Genomic DNA, 17,240 nt, shown 5'->3' on the forward strand with positions numbered 1-17,240 from the left:
TTTGAGAAAGTATAAGTCTTTTATGCTAAAATCTCTAGAAAGTATAGGTACAGAGGGACTTTTTTAATATCATAGAAAAAGTATTTATCTAAAAGCAAAAGCTAGCCTCCTGTGCAATTGGGGTACGCTAGAACCTTTTCCAATAAATACCAGAGTTAAGCAAGGATGCCCACACTAATCACTATTATTTTATATAGTTCTGGAAATGCTAGCAACGGTAATGAAAGAGAAAAAAATTAAAAAAATAAAAGTAGGCAAAAAGGAGATAAACTACCACTGTTTGCTTATAGAATGATGGATTAATTGGAAAATCCTAAGGAATCAGCCAAGATATTAATTGAGACAACAGCTTCAACAAAGTTTCAGGCTGCAAAATAAATCTTCAGAAATCAATAGTACTTCTATATAATAATAACAAAACACAAGAAGCAGTATTAGAAAGAAATTCCCATTCCAAGTGATTAAAAAATACATAAAATATGTGGGGATCAACCTCCAAAGCACACAAAGATTTGTAAAGATTCAACTAAAAATGAAGAATAAAGAAATAAAGAATAACATGGATAACTGGAGGAATATTCAGTGCTCATAACTAGACTATGCCAATATAATAAAAATGGCAATAGTACCAAAATTAACTTATACTTTTAATGCTGTACCAATCAAATTACAAAGAAGATTCTTTACAAAACTTCATAAAATGATAATACAATTCTTTTGGAAAAATAAAAGATCTAGAATATGAAAGGAAATGATGAAAAGAAGTAAGGATGAAATTGCTGTTTTGTTTTGAGTTGTTTTCAGTCATGCCCAACTCTTTGTAAGCCCATTTTGGGTTTTCTTAGCAGAAATACTGGAGGGGTTTGCCATTTTCTTCTCCAGTTTATTTTACAGATGAAAAAACTGAGGGCAAACAGAGTTAAATGACTTGCCCAGGGTCACACAGCAAGTAAGTGTCTGAGCCCAGATTTTAACTCTGGAAAATGAGTCTTATTGACTTCATGTACCATGCTCTATCCACTGCACCACTCCAAACTATTATTATAAATCATCAATACCAACTTGTATTAGTTAAAGAATAGAAAGTTAGATTGATGGGATAGACCAGACAAGGGAGAATCAGAAAGAATGAAATTCAGTAACCCAGTGTTTGATGAAGTAAAAAACGAATTACCCAGAGTGGAGGGAGTGGAAAGATTTATTATTTGATTAAAAAAAAAACTACTGGGAAAACTGGAAGGCAGTCTAGCAGAAATTAGACTTAGACTAACACTTTATGCTACACTCTACAATACATTCTAAATGGATACATGACTTTAATATTAAAGATAATTCTGTTAAAAAATTAGAAGAGAAACAGACCATAAACTGCTTACAGATGTGGGTGGGTAGATCTATCCACCCATCCCTTCCTTCCTTCCTTCATTCCTTCCTTCCTTCTTCCCTTACTTCCTTCTTCTTTGTTTTCTTCTTTCCTTCCTTCCTTCCTTCCTTCCTTCCTTCCTTCCTTCCTTCCTTTCTTTCTTTCTTTCTTTCTTTCTTTCTTTCTTCTTTCTTCTTTCTTTCTTTCTTTCTTTCTTTCTTTCTTTCTTTCTTTCTTTCTCTCTTTCTTATCTGGGGATTTATTCCATTAGTGAATGTCCTAGTTAAGACTGTCTGGATGAGGGCTCATTTGTCCTTTCTGGCCTTGATCTTTCTTGGACAGAGTTTGAGCTCTTTGCCCTCTAGCATGTGTCTGTCTGCTTGGCTGTAATGGCCTGGCATAGAGGCGATGTAGGTAAGGAACTTGCCCAGCTGGAACTGTTCCTTCAGAACTATGCTGATCTTAACATTCCTCTTCCATTCCTCATATTTCTTCTGGATCTTCTTTGACCACTTTTTATTTAAAATTTCTTCTTCCTCAGGAGTCTAATTTGCTCCTTTCATCCACCTCAATAGCGATAATCCTTGTTTTATAGGTACAGCATTTGGAGCCCCAGAAAAAGCTGCACATGAACAGCCTCTGTGACCCATACTTTTTGTGGTTTCTTTGGACTCACAAGGTGTGGATGCAACAAGGGTTAATCTTAGTGTTGGTGGGTGGGTGGCCCAGCTCATATTATGCTTTTTGTGGTAGGGCTTGTGATTTCCCCCATCTTGCAGCATCTGTGCTAGTTGTTCCACAAAATCCTCATGGTCAACATGTGCAGCAAAGACTACATGTATTCTCAATGAAAAATAGAGGTAATTACTAAAGATAAAAAAGATAATTTTGATTACTTGAAGCCGAAAAGTTTCTGCACAAAGAAAATTAATGCACCTAGGATAAGAAGGGAAGTAACCAAATGGGGGAAAAACACTTTGTTTCAAATTTCTCCAATAAGGGTATGGTATCTAAGTTGAATAGGTAGATAGAGATAAAGATAAATTGATAGAAATAGATAGATGGATAGACATGGATATAGCTAGTAGCTATTTCCCAATAGATAAATTTTCAAAGAATATGAACAAACAGTTCTCCAAAGGACTATATTCACAGCCACACTTTAAAAAATGTTCCAAATCACTAATATGAGAAATGCAAATTAAAACAATCCTCAGGTTTCATTTCCCACCTGAAAATTGGCAAAAATAACCAAAAAAGAGTAATATTAAATGTTAGAAAGATTGTGAAAGGACAGGCAATAATATCTTGTTGGTGGAGATGTGAAATAGTGAAAGTGTTTTGAAAAGTAATTTGGAATTGTACCAATTAAGTGAATAACATATCCTTACCCTTTGAACCAGAGACTCCATTATTGGGTATGTACCCCAAAGAAGCCATCTGTAAGTAGAAAGTCCCTATATACTCCAAAGTATTTATAATAGCATTTTTTTGTGATAGCTTAGAATTGGAAACAAAATAAATGTCCATTAGTTGAGGAATGGCTAACAAATTGTGGTATAAGTATATAACAGACTATTACTATGCTGTAAGAAATTATGTGTGTGATAAATACAGAGAAACATGGATAGATCTTTATGAACTGATGCAAAGTAAAGTAAGCAGAGCCAGGAAAACAATATACACAATAACACCACCAAAGTAAATGGAAAGAACAACTACATATCAGAAAATCAGAAGCAAATGTAGCAGAATCATAAAGATCAAGAGGAGCTTGAATAAAAAAATATGAGAAAATATCCCTATTGTTTTTCTTCATGTTGGTGGAAAGTCCACAAGTATTACATATCACACACTTTTTGGACTTTTTCAATATATTGATTAGTTGGGCTGATATTTTTTCCTCTCTAAAAATATGATTTGTCATGGTGGGTAGTTTTCTGAAAGGGCCAGAAAGAGGAACATATGGGATAACCATGGTGATATTTTTGTTGTTGTTCATTTGTTTTAATCATGTCCAACCCTTTGTGACCCTATTTGGGGTTTTCTTGGCAAAGATACTGGAGTGGTTTGCCATCTCCTTCTGCAGCTCATTTTACAGGTGAGGAAACTGAGGCAAACAGGGTTAAGTGATTTGCCTAGGGTCACACAGCTAGTAAGTGTCTAAGGCTAGAATTGAACTCAGGAACACACATCTTCCTGACTTTAGATTTAGCACTCTATCCACTGCACCATCTATCTGCCACTCATAGTGATATCATTAACAGAAAATATCCTTATTTTTAAAAAGAAGTTTCACAGGCATTGTCAAGGGCATGTAAAACCAGAAAAGGCTGGTCGTGGAACAAGAGCAAGAGGTAACAGATGGTCAGTTGGAGCATTGGGCTGGTGTCCTTGAGCCAGTAACATGCACTTTGGATAAAGGCAAAACACTTCATATTAGAAAAAAAATGTAAAAGAATGCTAGAAAATGCAACATAGTGTTTGGGGTAGACACATTAAATGTGTCAAATGAATTTCCAAACAATTACAAACCAGAGAAAAAGGTAAAGCATTTTGATTAAAATGATGCTTTGTGAATACAAAACAAGTATGTTCTCATTCCACAGCCCATCTTGTACCATTTAGAAACAATACTTTCCAAGAGAAATCAAGATTCTGGACACAGATGCACAATACAAATTGTTTTCCCAGTTCTTAGTTGTCAAAGAATCTAGAGTGCTGTGACTTTTCATCCAAAGTTCTTTGGTCTTGGGATCAGAAAATCAGTTTTTGAATCCCAGTTCTGACACTTATTGGTTGTGTGACCCTGGCAACGTTCTTAATCTCTTTGAGTCTGTGTCCTCATTTGTGAAATGAAGAAATACAGTTGTTGTGACGGAAGTACTTTATAAAATTTAAAATTCTGTGTAACAAGACATGTCTTCTCTCCAGTGGTTCTACAGTCTCTCCTCCATAAGATTTGACCCATATCAATCTGCAAATATGACACATCTATGGTGATATTCTTGTGATAAATTAAACCAGAATAATTAAGAAAGGTATAGCTAAATAAAATAGCTCATGGGTTCTCCTCAGTGAGGCAAATATAGTAGTAGTTGGCTTCCTTTTGCTGTCATGGACAACAGAAGATATCACTTCATAGGACACCTAGTCATCTTATTTTACAGTGCTCATAAGAATTAAGCAAATAGACAACCCAGGAGACAGCTACAGCTTTTATATCAAAGCCTGCTATAGAAGATGAAAAAAACGGAGAAATTCTATAAAGTGAAAAGATCCTGCAAACCAAATGCCTTGATACTTATTGACTTAAAAGTGAAATTGAGCATGGGAAAACATAGTGGAAATATATTTAAAATGAAGTTTGAAATTAAGTAATCAAGGGAAATTTTTCATTAAATCAAGCCCAAATTTGTACATGGCAAGGCAAAAATTTGCAACTTTTACCTAATCATCCCATTTCTTTTTCTCTGGGGCCAAGAAGTCCAAGTCTATTCCCTCTTTCACATGTTATTGTTGTTGTTCAGTCATTTTACAGTCATGCCCAACTCTTCATGACCCCATTTGGAGTTTTCTTGCAAATATAGGGGAGTGGTTTGCCATTTCCTTCTCCAGCTCATTTTACAGATGAGGAAATGGAGGCAAACAGGGTAAAATGATTTGCCCAGTGTCATATAGCTAGTAAGTATCTGGGGCCAGATTTAAACTCAGGAAGATGAGTCTTCCTGACTTCAGACCTGGCACTCTATCCACTGTGTCACCCAACTGCCCACATGACAGAACTTCAAATAGTTAAAAACAGAGTATCACAAAAAAGTGATATGAATTCTATCTTAACAGTTAAGAAATGACTGGTAATTAATAGGGAAATTATTTCAGAATCAGCTGTATGTATGTAGTCAGCTCATTGATTGAATAGAGCAAAAATCAAAAATCAGTAACAAATTAGAAGAAAGAAGATGAGAAGCTACCACATCCAGCTACAAGCTAAATTAATTAATATTCTAAAAAAATGAAAAAATAAATACATTGACTTTGATGATCACCTTTTAAAAAGAGAAGTTTAATCAATGTAAAAACCATCACAATATGGAGGCCCAAAGAACCTAGAACAAGCTTCAGCTAGTAATATTTAATCTCCTTGCCAAATGGAGAACAGTAGAAGCCATGAGTAGCATTTGTTTAAAATGCAAACTGATTTGCAAAATATTACGGAGGAATAGGATGAAAGGTTATGTGCATTGTTATCTCATGGAATAGCAAAAGGAATTGGAGGAAAAAAATAGTTCAAGAAGCTAGGTGTGAAGCACAGCTAAGCCAGATCACCTCAAGAATTTTTATAAATGACACTTGAAGGAGTATAGCAAATAGATATGAAACAGATCTTCTATCATTTCTATAGTGATCAGTTCTCATAAATGCTGATAGTAGACCCAACAGCACTGGACTCCAGTGTTTCAGTTCCTAGTGTACTGTGTGAAGAAGTGGAAATGGCATTTAATAAGATGGAGTTGGAAAAAGCAGCCATACATGACCCAATAACCCTATATAGTTAATAGGAACAGGACCTGTGATTTCATAAGTATGAAGAACTAAGTGAGGAAACACCTTCCACCAATGCAGGTTGGCACCTTCTCTCCAATTTGTAGTTCTACAGAGTTACCTAGAGAACTCAGAAGTTATGCTACTTGTGAGGTGTAACATGCTTACTATTTGTCAGAGGTGAGACTTGAGCCCAGATCTTCCCAGTTTTGAGGTCAGTCGGGAGGGACCTGGTTTCACTGATCATATTTGCCTTTCTTTACTTATAGTCTTGCCTTCTCTTGGTGGCAATAATGAAAAATCCCCCTATGCCCCTAGGAGCTTCAGTTTTTCTCCCAAGCCTTTGTAATCTTTAACAATGCCTTCTAAATTCCTTCCAGCAGTATCATTCCTGCCTACATCAGTCCCCAAAAGTGGTGATAGTCATCAAGTTTGACAAGTGATGTCACTTGAGAGTTGTCCTAGTTACTTCCCCCAGGAAAGATAATTGACCTATCTCTTGTTGTTTCAGGTAACAAAAATAAGTGCCACAATATCCCCTCAGAATGGGGTCACTTCCAAAAATCCAAAACAACACAAAACAAAAAAGAATGGGGTCTCTTCCCATTCTGTCAAAAAGCCAGAACTTCTTGTCCCTTCTTCCTTTGACTTTTACTGAGAGTTCACTCACCTTATATCACCAAGGATCTACATCACGATTCACTGAAAAACAAGTAGCTTCTCCCTCCACAAAGGATTCCTTCCTCTCCTTTCTTTTTGGAAAGTTCCTTAGCTGTAGGGTTCAGTGATCTTTCTTCCTCTTGTCTTCTATGTGACATTTTTCCAAATTCAGGACCGAGGTCAGTGTTCCTGTCTCTTCAGCCTCTTTCTCTTAGTTTTCTCACTGAAGCCTTTTTATGTGTTTGCTTGATTTTAAGGAGTATTCCATTTTACCTAATTGTCTGATGAATGGAAGATTCCTCAAGCCCCTCTAGATTTTCTTCTATGTGAGAAACCATCCTTCCCTTTGAATAGATTTAACACCCCGAAAGTTTTTCCTTGTGCCAAATATTTACTTTAAAAAAAAGTCTAGCAAAAGCAACCAAAGCATTTATTTTTTCAAAACAAATAATAAAGGACATATTGATCAATGAAAAAGCATTTATTACATGCCTACTTATTTACTAAGTACTAGGCACTGTGATTGATTTTGAGGGCTACAAAGTCAAAGAATGAAACAGTCCTTATCTACAAAGAACTTGTATTGGGGGAGATAAATACATAAATACATATGTACAAAACACAAGTAAATACACGGTTTGGAGGGGGATTAGGTAGCAAGGAGATCAGAAAAATCTTTATGTATAGAAGATGGAGCTTGAGCTAGGTTTTGAAGGAAACTAGGGTCTGAAAGGTTGAGGTAAGGATAAAGAGTATTTCAAGCATGGGATGGGAGGCAGCTGGTGCTGAGGCATGGAGGCAACAGAGAAGGAATGTCATGTGTGAGAATCAGTCTGGCCAGTCGGGCCAGATCACAGAATGTGGGAGGGAGAGTAACATATAATAAAGTTGGAATTGCAGCTTTGGACAAAGTTGTCAAAAAAAAAAGAAAGAAATTTACATGATAATTTTGTTGTATATTTGAAAGGAGTAGCAAGTTGGGCATAGCAGATTTGCAGTTTCATGTAAAATCAACTTTTTTATTGTACTACATTATGGAAATGTTTATTTTATTCCATAAGTTAAAAATAAATTTAAAAAGTCAAATGGAAAGGATTATATTTGATCCTAGATAAAATTTGGGAGCCCTTGAAGTTTATTGAGTAGGAGAATAACATGATCAAACCATGTTTAATAAACAGAAAACATTTAATTAAACAGTCTAGCAAGAGCAGTGACACAACAAATTTTCTCTCATACACTCATGGGGAAAACTTGGGGGAAAAGGGACCATATGCAAATAAAACGGATAAATGAGGAGCATGCATGGAAGACAATTTACAGAACACATGCGAGCAAGGGAATGGCAAGTGCATTATAATAAACACATGTGACCAAGGAATATGAAGGTAGGGCACCCACTTAGGTAATACATGTGGCCAGGGAATATATGCAGATTGGGTTTATATGCCTGATCCATGTGTGGCCAGGGCACACACGCACAAGGCACAAATGTAGAGACGTATTAATCAAGACATAGTTGTGATGGAGGCAACTTGTTTTTCTGACATGGGAGAGCTATTGAAATCTTCTGATGACATCAGCACTTTGCTCTCAGTTGGACCTCACATCATCTCTGCGTGCATCTTGTCTCCACTCCACATCACATCATCTCTGTTACATTTGATCTCTACACTCTTCTGGTTGTCTTCACTTGTCTGATGGTTGCTGAGCTGTTCTTTGTTATAATCTGTGCCTTTCAGGACCATCTACTTCCTGAACCTCAGGGCTGTAGCAGCTAGTAAACCTGTCCCTCTTAAGGATAGCTATAGCTTTGGAGGGGTATACGTAAGAGCTATAAACTAATCACACTGATTCTTTTTCTAAGGGCCTTAAGATTCTATTAGCTAGGTTAACTATCTGAGTTGGGATTAATAGTTACTTTAACTTTTTAACCCTATGATTTTCAGTCTGCATTCCCAAAGACCATTTTGGGAACTTTATACACACACATACACACACACACACACACACACACACACACACACACACACACACAATCTCAGAGGAGTTATGTGGGACCTGAGAGAAAAAACCTCCCTTTGACTGCTATAAACCGCCTTGCTTGGCAAAAAAGAAAAAAAACCTTAGTAGTAAGAACAAAAGGGCTAGATAAAGCAGGTGGCCAAGGCCTTAGACATTATTGTACATCTTGGCCTTCATTATGTATATTTCTCAGCAACTTCAGTGTTGCTTGTTTGGCATTCCTGCCAACACAAAAATGTGGGTCTCTACTATACAAAGATATTGATTCCTTGCTATGGCAGAAGGTAAACCGCTCACACTCTGTGCAGGTCACTTCCAAATTTTGCCTCTTCTTGCCACCTTAGTCCTTGGCACTATTAAATGGATCAGTATCAGAAACTGATATGATTCTACCAGTGGAAATAACATTAAAGAAGAGACATCATCATCTGCTTTGCTGCTGCACCCTGAGGACCATGGGAGTTTTCCACTGGAGTTATAGCTGCAACCTTCCATATGTGTTGTCTCCTCCATTAGAAAATGAACCCCCTGACAACCAGTACTGTCTTATTTTTCTGTATGTATCCTCAGAATTTAGCACAGTGCTTTGTATGTGGTGAGCACTTAATGCATACTTCATTCATTTGTTCATTCTCTATGCCTTCTGAAAGCAAGACTCATCATTCTGTCATGGTTGCCAGAGGCTCTTGTGACCAGCTCTTCCAGAAAACTTTCTTCCTTGGAAGCACCTTCTCAAGTGAATTATAGGAGAGTGTCCAACCTGTGCCTCTCAACTTGCTCTAAAGTGGCATCAATTTGTACTGTGCACAAAAGCTAGATGCTAATTCTACTATGTTTTACCAAGGTTTGAATATGAAAAGGTTTTGCATCCAAGTCCAGTGACACACTATTCCATTGTCTGAAGGACATGCTAAATTCAGAAAGAATAAAAAGAAGTTAAAAAGTTAGTCTCACGTAATGGCTTTTTTTTTTTGTCACAACAACTCATGGTATAGAAGAGCTGTGATCAGACAGTGGAGTGTATATCAACACTGATGAAATCACAGATAATAATTATAATAGCTAGCATTTTTATAACACTTTAAGCTTTTCATTGTGCTTTAAATAGGCTATCTCATTTGGTTCTCACAGTAACCCTGTGAGTTATGTGCTATTATTGCCCCATTTTACAGAGCAAGAAATTGAGTATCCCAGAGATAAAATGACTTGTCCAGACTCACGCAATTGGAAAGTGTCTGAGGAAGGATTCAAGTCTTCCTAACTCCCTAGCACTCAATCCACTGAGATGCTCAGTTATCTTAGTGTAGATATTTTGAGTATTGAAGAATTAACTACCTGTTAAAGAAGAACTGGAATGCAAGAATGCTTCAGAGGACTAAGCTGAATCATTTAATGCAGTGCATTTTTTTTAATCCAATAAGGCAAAGAAAATAGAAATAGGATGAAAATTTTTGTTTCAAAGTGAAATTATAACAATTTTTTTGTCAGTTGATATTCTTGATCTTTCTAGTGTTAGAGATCACTGAGAAGATTATCTTATGATATTTATTTCAGCTTCTTTTAGGATGATTATATAAACATAGTGAACAAACTGAAACCTCCTAAAACGTGGTCCTCAGGTAGAACTATTCATTGATGTTTTTCATCTGAACAAGTAATTCTACATCAGGCTGTATTCTAGGTCTCCATTGGACCGACCAAAACTGGGTTATTCTGATTCACCAGCACAAATCTACATGGTTTGCAAGAAGCAGGCACTTAAAAATATTAGTTTTTGCTCCTTTCATAACCTTTTTAACACATTTTCTCAATCAATCAACATGCATTTACTACCTATCATAGGCCGAATATAATGATCTAACTAGGACACAAAGAAATAATAGATTAAAAAAATAGTTGCTATACTCAAAGAGCTTACACTGTAGCTAGTGAGAGAAAATATGAAAAAGGAAGTAGCAATGCAAAATAAGATCACAAAAGACTAAATGAGTGCTCTATCCAGTGAGTATAAAATGAATTTGAGAGTGAAAGAGGGGTTCAGAGAAGGTATCACGAGGGAGTGGAATTGGGGTTGATTGGGCCATAAAGTATCAACCTTCCATCCTTTTTGAGCTACCTTCCCCCAACTCTGAGTCGTTTCTTGTGTTTATTCAAACAACCCCTTTCCATTAAGATTCAGCTTAGGTACTGTCTCCTCCAGGAAACCTTTCCTGATTCCCGCCCCCAATTCCTTCTTCCACAATCAAAAGTGAGTTCTGCTTTCTCAAATATCTCAGAGCACTTTGTGTTAACTTCTACTTGGTATCTGTCACATTGTGCCTTTTTTCATTATTTTTATACACTATTTGTCACAAACACATACACACACAACTGTAAACTCCTTAAAGACAGGGATGCTTTCTTATTGCATAGCTATTTGTTCAGTGTCCAACAAAATATGCTGCAACTGATAGGCAAGTGCTAAATGTATGTTCATCGAGTTGAAAAATGAAATGAAGGGTTCAGGGGATTTAGAACAAGTGAGTGGAACCTATTCCTGGGAAGGGGAAGTTGGCAAGAGACATGTACAAGAAGAGGCAGGCATGTTTATGCTCCAGGGACAAGTAAAGCTGTGTGGAAAGCAAATCATGCAAAGGGTGGCATAGTGGGAGACAAAGTACGAGGGTAGAGATTGTGACCAGACTGTGGAAGCTCTTGAATGCCAGGATAAGGAGATCCAACTTAATTCCTTAGGTAATGAGGAGTCAATTCAGTTATTAGAGCAGATGAATAACATGGAATGTTACTTAAGGAATATTCATTAGACACCTATGCATTTTGGATTAACTTGATTCTGGAGTTGCATGATCAGATTAACTGACACATATTCACATATTCTACAACCTGTGGATATACATTATAATTTCCACTGGTTTTGCTCTCTTCTCATTGAAAACAAGACCATAATCAATGGAAACAATAGCCAAGGGGAGAAAGAAAAGTTTTTTTGAGATCTGTCTATTCCCCCTCTCAAATGTTTGGCCCAGACATGGGGGACATGAGTTGGTAAGAAGTACAAAGAAAGAGAAGAGATAACCTTGACTATAATAAAAATCATATTCAATCTAAACATCTGACAATATCTAAATAATTCTATGCAAAATACTATGCAAACTGTGCAGCAATATCTTGACCTTTACAAAGACAGGTATATTAAGATGCGCGCCCTATTGGAGACCATTGAATTACAAGAATGACCCATGTGTGTTTAAAAAAAATCATTCTCAGAGCTGGAACATCTGCCCTTGGACCTCTCTTGATCCTGGAGGACTAATTGACTAAATGTTTACTCTTGAACTTCTTTGAACAAGAACTTCTGCTTTTTCAGTTTGTCGTGTCGATTTGTCTGAGCACTGAACTGGGAAATGAAGTAGTTATTTCAAAAGTACAGATGGAGCCCCTTGTTTATATTCTAATTCTTTACACCAAATGGAACTGCAGGAGGTTCAAAATTTGTAAAGGTCTTCCAAAAAACCAAACACATTATTCATTTCAAGAAATCTGACAATTTTCTTTGAACTACAGAGAAAAAAAATAAACCTCCTTTTAGCCCATTTGAGTTAACTGAGGTTAATTTGAAGATACTAATCCTCTTCAAGAAAAATAGTGAAGAGAGACCTGGTGGTTGAATTCCAGAAGATGGTTTATTTGCCAATATGTATTTCAGTTGGCCTTGAATGAACCAATAAAGCACTGGTGCATTCCACACAGGAGAATGAAAGCTTGAAGATAGGGGTTGTATATTGGTTTGTCTTTGAATTCTCACCACATAGTAAAGTACCTTGCACATAGTAGGTGCTTAATGAACATTTGTTGGATTGGATTGGATGACATTGGTTTCAATTGGATTGAATTTAGGAGTTGAAATAAAATTCAGGTCAAGTTCATTTTCCTTTCACTGGGTACCAGATAAATACATTTTACAAAATAGCTGTGTGTTTTAATTCCCTTTTATGGAAGACAAAATACAGACATTAGTTTTTCTCATCTCTCATTAGTTCTCATGCTCTTGTAATTACATTAGTAACAAACCCTTAGCTTTGTGCTTTAGAAACAGATTTTTGGAGGGGTGGGAAGAGTGGAATTTAATGGGGGGAAATAGACTTATTTTAATTTATTTTAGTAAATTGTGCTGGCTAGAGGGATTATGTCCTAAATGAGCTAGTATGTTGACAATCCTCTGTTGACAGGGTGTTCCCATTATAGGTGATTTTCAAAGCATGTTTTCTGGGAGGGCACTGTGAATGTGTGTTCTTCCAGCTTATTTTTAAATTGTGAATGCTAAAATTGCTACCTATAAAGGGAGATGAACAGAGAACACTGAAAGCTGAAAGTCTGGCCAATTGCAGGCCTTTCAGACTTTTTTCAGCAGAGAAATACAAATTGCTGCTTGAAATAAAATTAGTTTCTATCTTTGGACTCCCTTGTTGCAATGTTAGTATTCAATCTGATTTGGGGGGGGTACTTGAGGGGGTGTGAGGAGACTAAAAACCTGAGCTTCCTAAATCACCTTTGCATTTAACACAGATCGACACAATAAAATAGGAGTGCTATGCTCCAGGGAGCAGGTTCATAAAGTAAAAAATAAATGATTTGCAAAGTGGCTTGTATAATTAGGCTGCACTGGCCACCTAAAGTGTATTTCTGATGTTATCAGAGATATTGTGGAGCAGACCAAATCTGACCCATTTGATTTTTTTAAATGTATCCACTCTAACAAAAAAAATTTCAGAAAAATTTGGAATTTCATGAGGATTATTCAGAACCTTCCAAAAGAGTCAAATCTGGATTTAAATGTCAGTAATTTAGGTTAGCTTTATGAATACAATGTCTATCTTCTGCAGCTGGGCCATATTATTTCAGTGACTTTTTTTATGCTGAAGTTGGCTATAAGTTCTATGCTTGATTTATGAAGCAAAACACTCTATTTACTGTACAATGCTATAGTGCTGACATACGGGGTCACTCAGTAATGCATTTGAAGCGTGGAGCAGGGCGAGGGTTAAATGAGCAACATGCAATAGTTTTTGAATGTAAAATGTTGCTTTTAAAAAAGAAAGCCGGATACTAAGTGGCTGAATGAAAATGGTGACAAACAGTAACCAGCTCATAAAATGTATTTGTGAATGTGGAGATTATGCCTGACTAGGCAATTTGAAGTTGAACTGTAATGTACAAAGTGTACAAGTTTTAAATCATTGGACAGTGCTTCAAACCAATGCTCAAAGTAGGGCACTGTCTTTCTGCTTAAGACTTATTTGGGGGCAGCTTGGTTCTTCATCATAAGGGTTACATCTTTTCCAGAAAATTTTGGGACAAGAATATTCTATCCAATATCTAATCTATATAGTTATTAAAAATAGGTTTGATTTTTTTTTCATAATGTCAGTTTTCTTAACTAAAATTGGGCAAATTCTGTCTTTGAACAATTATGCTAGTGGTAAGTTAAATTTAATTTCAATAGTATCTGCATTTAAAGTACAAAAGTGAATCTAAACTATCTTGCAGATCTTTGGGAAAGAGAGAGACAGAGACAGACAGACAGACAGACCGACACAGAGGGTCAGAGAGAGAGAGAGAGAGAGAGAGAGCAATAGACACAGACACAGAGAGAGACAGACATAGACACAGAGACACAGACACAGAAAGACAGAGAGAACCAGAGAGAATAAGAAATGAGAAGGAAAGAGAATTGAGGAACAGAAAACGTGAGACTGAGGGACAGAAACTAAGATAAAGGGAGAAACAAAGACATAGACAGATTGAGTTTATCTTTTGGCTATCCACATGGGCATAAGAAAGAGAGCTTATTTTCTCTTTAAAAGGCTGAGAAATATTGCAGATTTTCAGAAGTTAGACCATATAGGTTTGCAAAGCAGACAGGCAAATGATCTCTAGTGCCACCATTAATCTGTGATTTCTGTTCCATCACTCTATTATAAATTAGTATTTACATGTAGCAAAGGTTAGTATTACTGCACCAAGAAGCATAGCTAGATATCACAAAGAAGAGATTCTTCAACTTTTGCTTTTTTAAATGTAGGGGGCCTGCGTTACAGTGTTAAAAACAGAAATTAGCAAACAAGTTTCTAACAGGTATGGAGTGTGCCAAAGGAAGGTGCTACCCTGTAGAAACTAATGCATAAGAAGAAAAGGAGAACTTTCCACAGACTTTGGTGGCAATTGGAATGTTATTGGTAAGTGGAAGGAGAAAGTGAATGAGAAAAACATGTCTGCGGAGAGAAATTGTTCTTAGGGGTTGAATAGGCCTGTCAGGTCCACCTACGATTAGGCTACTGCCGCTACTTGTGGCTGTCAAAGCTGGATATAACTTTATGGCTAAAACAATGCCCGTTTAAAAAATAAAATTGATTACTTTTGAGAAAACACTCATACAATTTCTCCCAGGCTCTCTGTCCTCTGACATTTTAGGAGAGTTTTCCAGGCTTGCCACATGACTCACAATTATGCTGATTGGGAACCTGGAACAGCTGTGTAAAATAGTAAAGCTACCTTAAACATGTGCAGTCTATGAAAAAAAAGTAATCATAAGGTAATGCCCCAAAGCCACTGAATACTGGCAACTTATCTTACAAGGAGATTGTTCTTTGATACCATGGGTGTGATTCAAATGCTTCAGTGAAACTTAATTTCCTGCTAGCCACCCAAAGAATGGCAAAGGCCTTCTAATTTGATTAGCTCAAGGTGATAGCTAATACTTCTCCTGCCACAGTGCTGACTGATAAGACTTTGGCTCTTAATAGCAGCAGTCAAGGGATGGCTCCTGATATTCCTTAGGACAAGAGTTTCCCTAACAAATGGATGGTGTATGTTGAGTGAGAGGGAAAAGGAAAGGAGAAGGAAAGGAAAAGGGAGAAATAAAATCTCCTGAACTTCCTTGAAAAAAAAATGAGAAGTTAGGACATTTTTGCCAAAGCTAGATGGAATGGCCTTGGTAAGATCCCTGCTCTATATATTTCAAGTAGATGGGACCATTTTTAGGAAGGCAAGGTCTCTCCTGCCTCAAGCATAATTCTCTAATAGAACTTGTTAATTTGAAGAGGTAGAAAGAGCATTATGATATGTTGGTAGCATTAAAAATTTTTTGTTAGTGGCCACCTAAGTATTGGCCTGACATTCGGAGTAGTTGGTTGGTATTATAGACTTAATTAGTACCACCCAATACACTAAGATGATTTAAAGGTGAATACTTAAGCAGGGAAGTGGTGATAAATGTTTAACAATAGGCTAAGAAGAATGTACACAGACATTTTCTTTTAAGTTAAATCTGCATTATTAATATTTTTTGGTCATTTCCTTAAGTCTAGACAATTAACAAAATAATAAATGAAACCCTTATTTGCAGTGTTTGCCAATTTCTAAGGTATAAATGCTCACCCAAGATGGCTTCAGCACACTCCTGGTCAGATGCGCATTACTGAATGCGGGGTAATGTCCAAAGAGCTGTGGGGAAGACTTACGAGAAATAAGATATGCCTGCTCTCAAAGAGCTAACAACCTAATAAAGAAATGGGGAGGGGATTGGGGGAAGGGCAGGGGGAAGCAAATAAACCAGTAATTCATATGAAATAATGAAAACAATTAGGAAATAAATTACTGAGAAGACGACAGTGGTGGTTTAATGGACAGAGTGCTAGACCTGGATTCAGGAAGTTGTTGTTCAGTCATTTTGGTCATGTCTGACTCTTCGTGACCCTATTCAGGGTTTTCTTGGTAAAAATAATGGAGTGGTTCACCATTTCCTTCTCCAGTTCACTTTACAGATGAGGAACAGGGTTAAATGACTTGTCCAGTGTCACACAGGTGGTAACTATCTGAGGCCAGATTTGAACTGAGGAAGATAAGCCTTCTTTATTTCAAGCCAAGAACTCTACCTACTGGACTACTTAGCTGCCCTTGGATCCAGGAAGAACTGGGTTCAAATGTGGCCTCTACTTGAAGATGCATGACTCTGGACAAATCATAACCTCTATGAGCCTGCAACAACACTTGAAACTTACCTATGAAGTTATAGATAGATTTTGACACAATTTAATTTGGATTCATGGATCCAAAGGAATAATAATTATTTGTTTCTATAGAGCCTTAAGGTTGACAAAGCACTCTATATAGAGTGTCTCATTTGATCCTCTAGTGTCTGTAAGATAATTGTATGAAGAAACTGAGGTCGAGGAAGATTTAGTGACATACCTAGGGTCCCATACATGGTGACTCAGCTCAGTTTTGATGTCAAATCTTCCTGACTTAAAGTCTAGGTTTCTATCCACTATAATAGGCTAATTGGGAAAATTTCCCAGAAAAGGCATATTTTGGCATGGGTTACATTTCCCTTCTGGCTTAGGTTTGTCCATTTAAAAAATAGGTGCTGGGTGAGCTCACTTTTCTTAGGAAATCTAATCAACATAATGTATTCAGATTCTTAAATGCAGAGTTCACTGTGCCAAAGCAAAAAAAAAAAGACTCTTATAGCTATTAACCTTTGCTGACATATAGTTTTCCTGTGTCTCCAGTCACAGCTAGAGAAATCAAAAGAGGAAAAGATCTATTAGGCCATTTTTTCCCTCTTTTTTTCAACAGAATTCTTTAC

At 36.7% G+C, this 17,240-nt stretch overlaps 1 pseudogene; it reads right to left on the reverse strand.

Moving 5' to 3' along the window:
- Positions 1 to 1,668: 1,668 nt before the first annotated feature.
- Positions 1,669 to 8,316, reverse strand: LOC144456541 (small ribosomal subunit protein eS8 pseudogene; annotated as a pseudogene).
- Positions 8,317 to 17,240: the final 8,924 nt, after the last annotated feature.

The sequence above is a fragment of the Phascolarctos cinereus genome, unplaced genomic scaffold (assembly GCF_003287225.1).
Source record: "Phascolarctos cinereus isolate Bilbo 61053 unplaced genomic scaffold, phaCin_HiC Scaffold_4;HRSCAF=312, whole genome shotgun sequence".
NCBI classification, from domain to species: Eukaryota; Metazoa; Chordata; class Mammalia; order Diprotodontia; family Phascolarctidae; genus Phascolarctos; species Phascolarctos cinereus.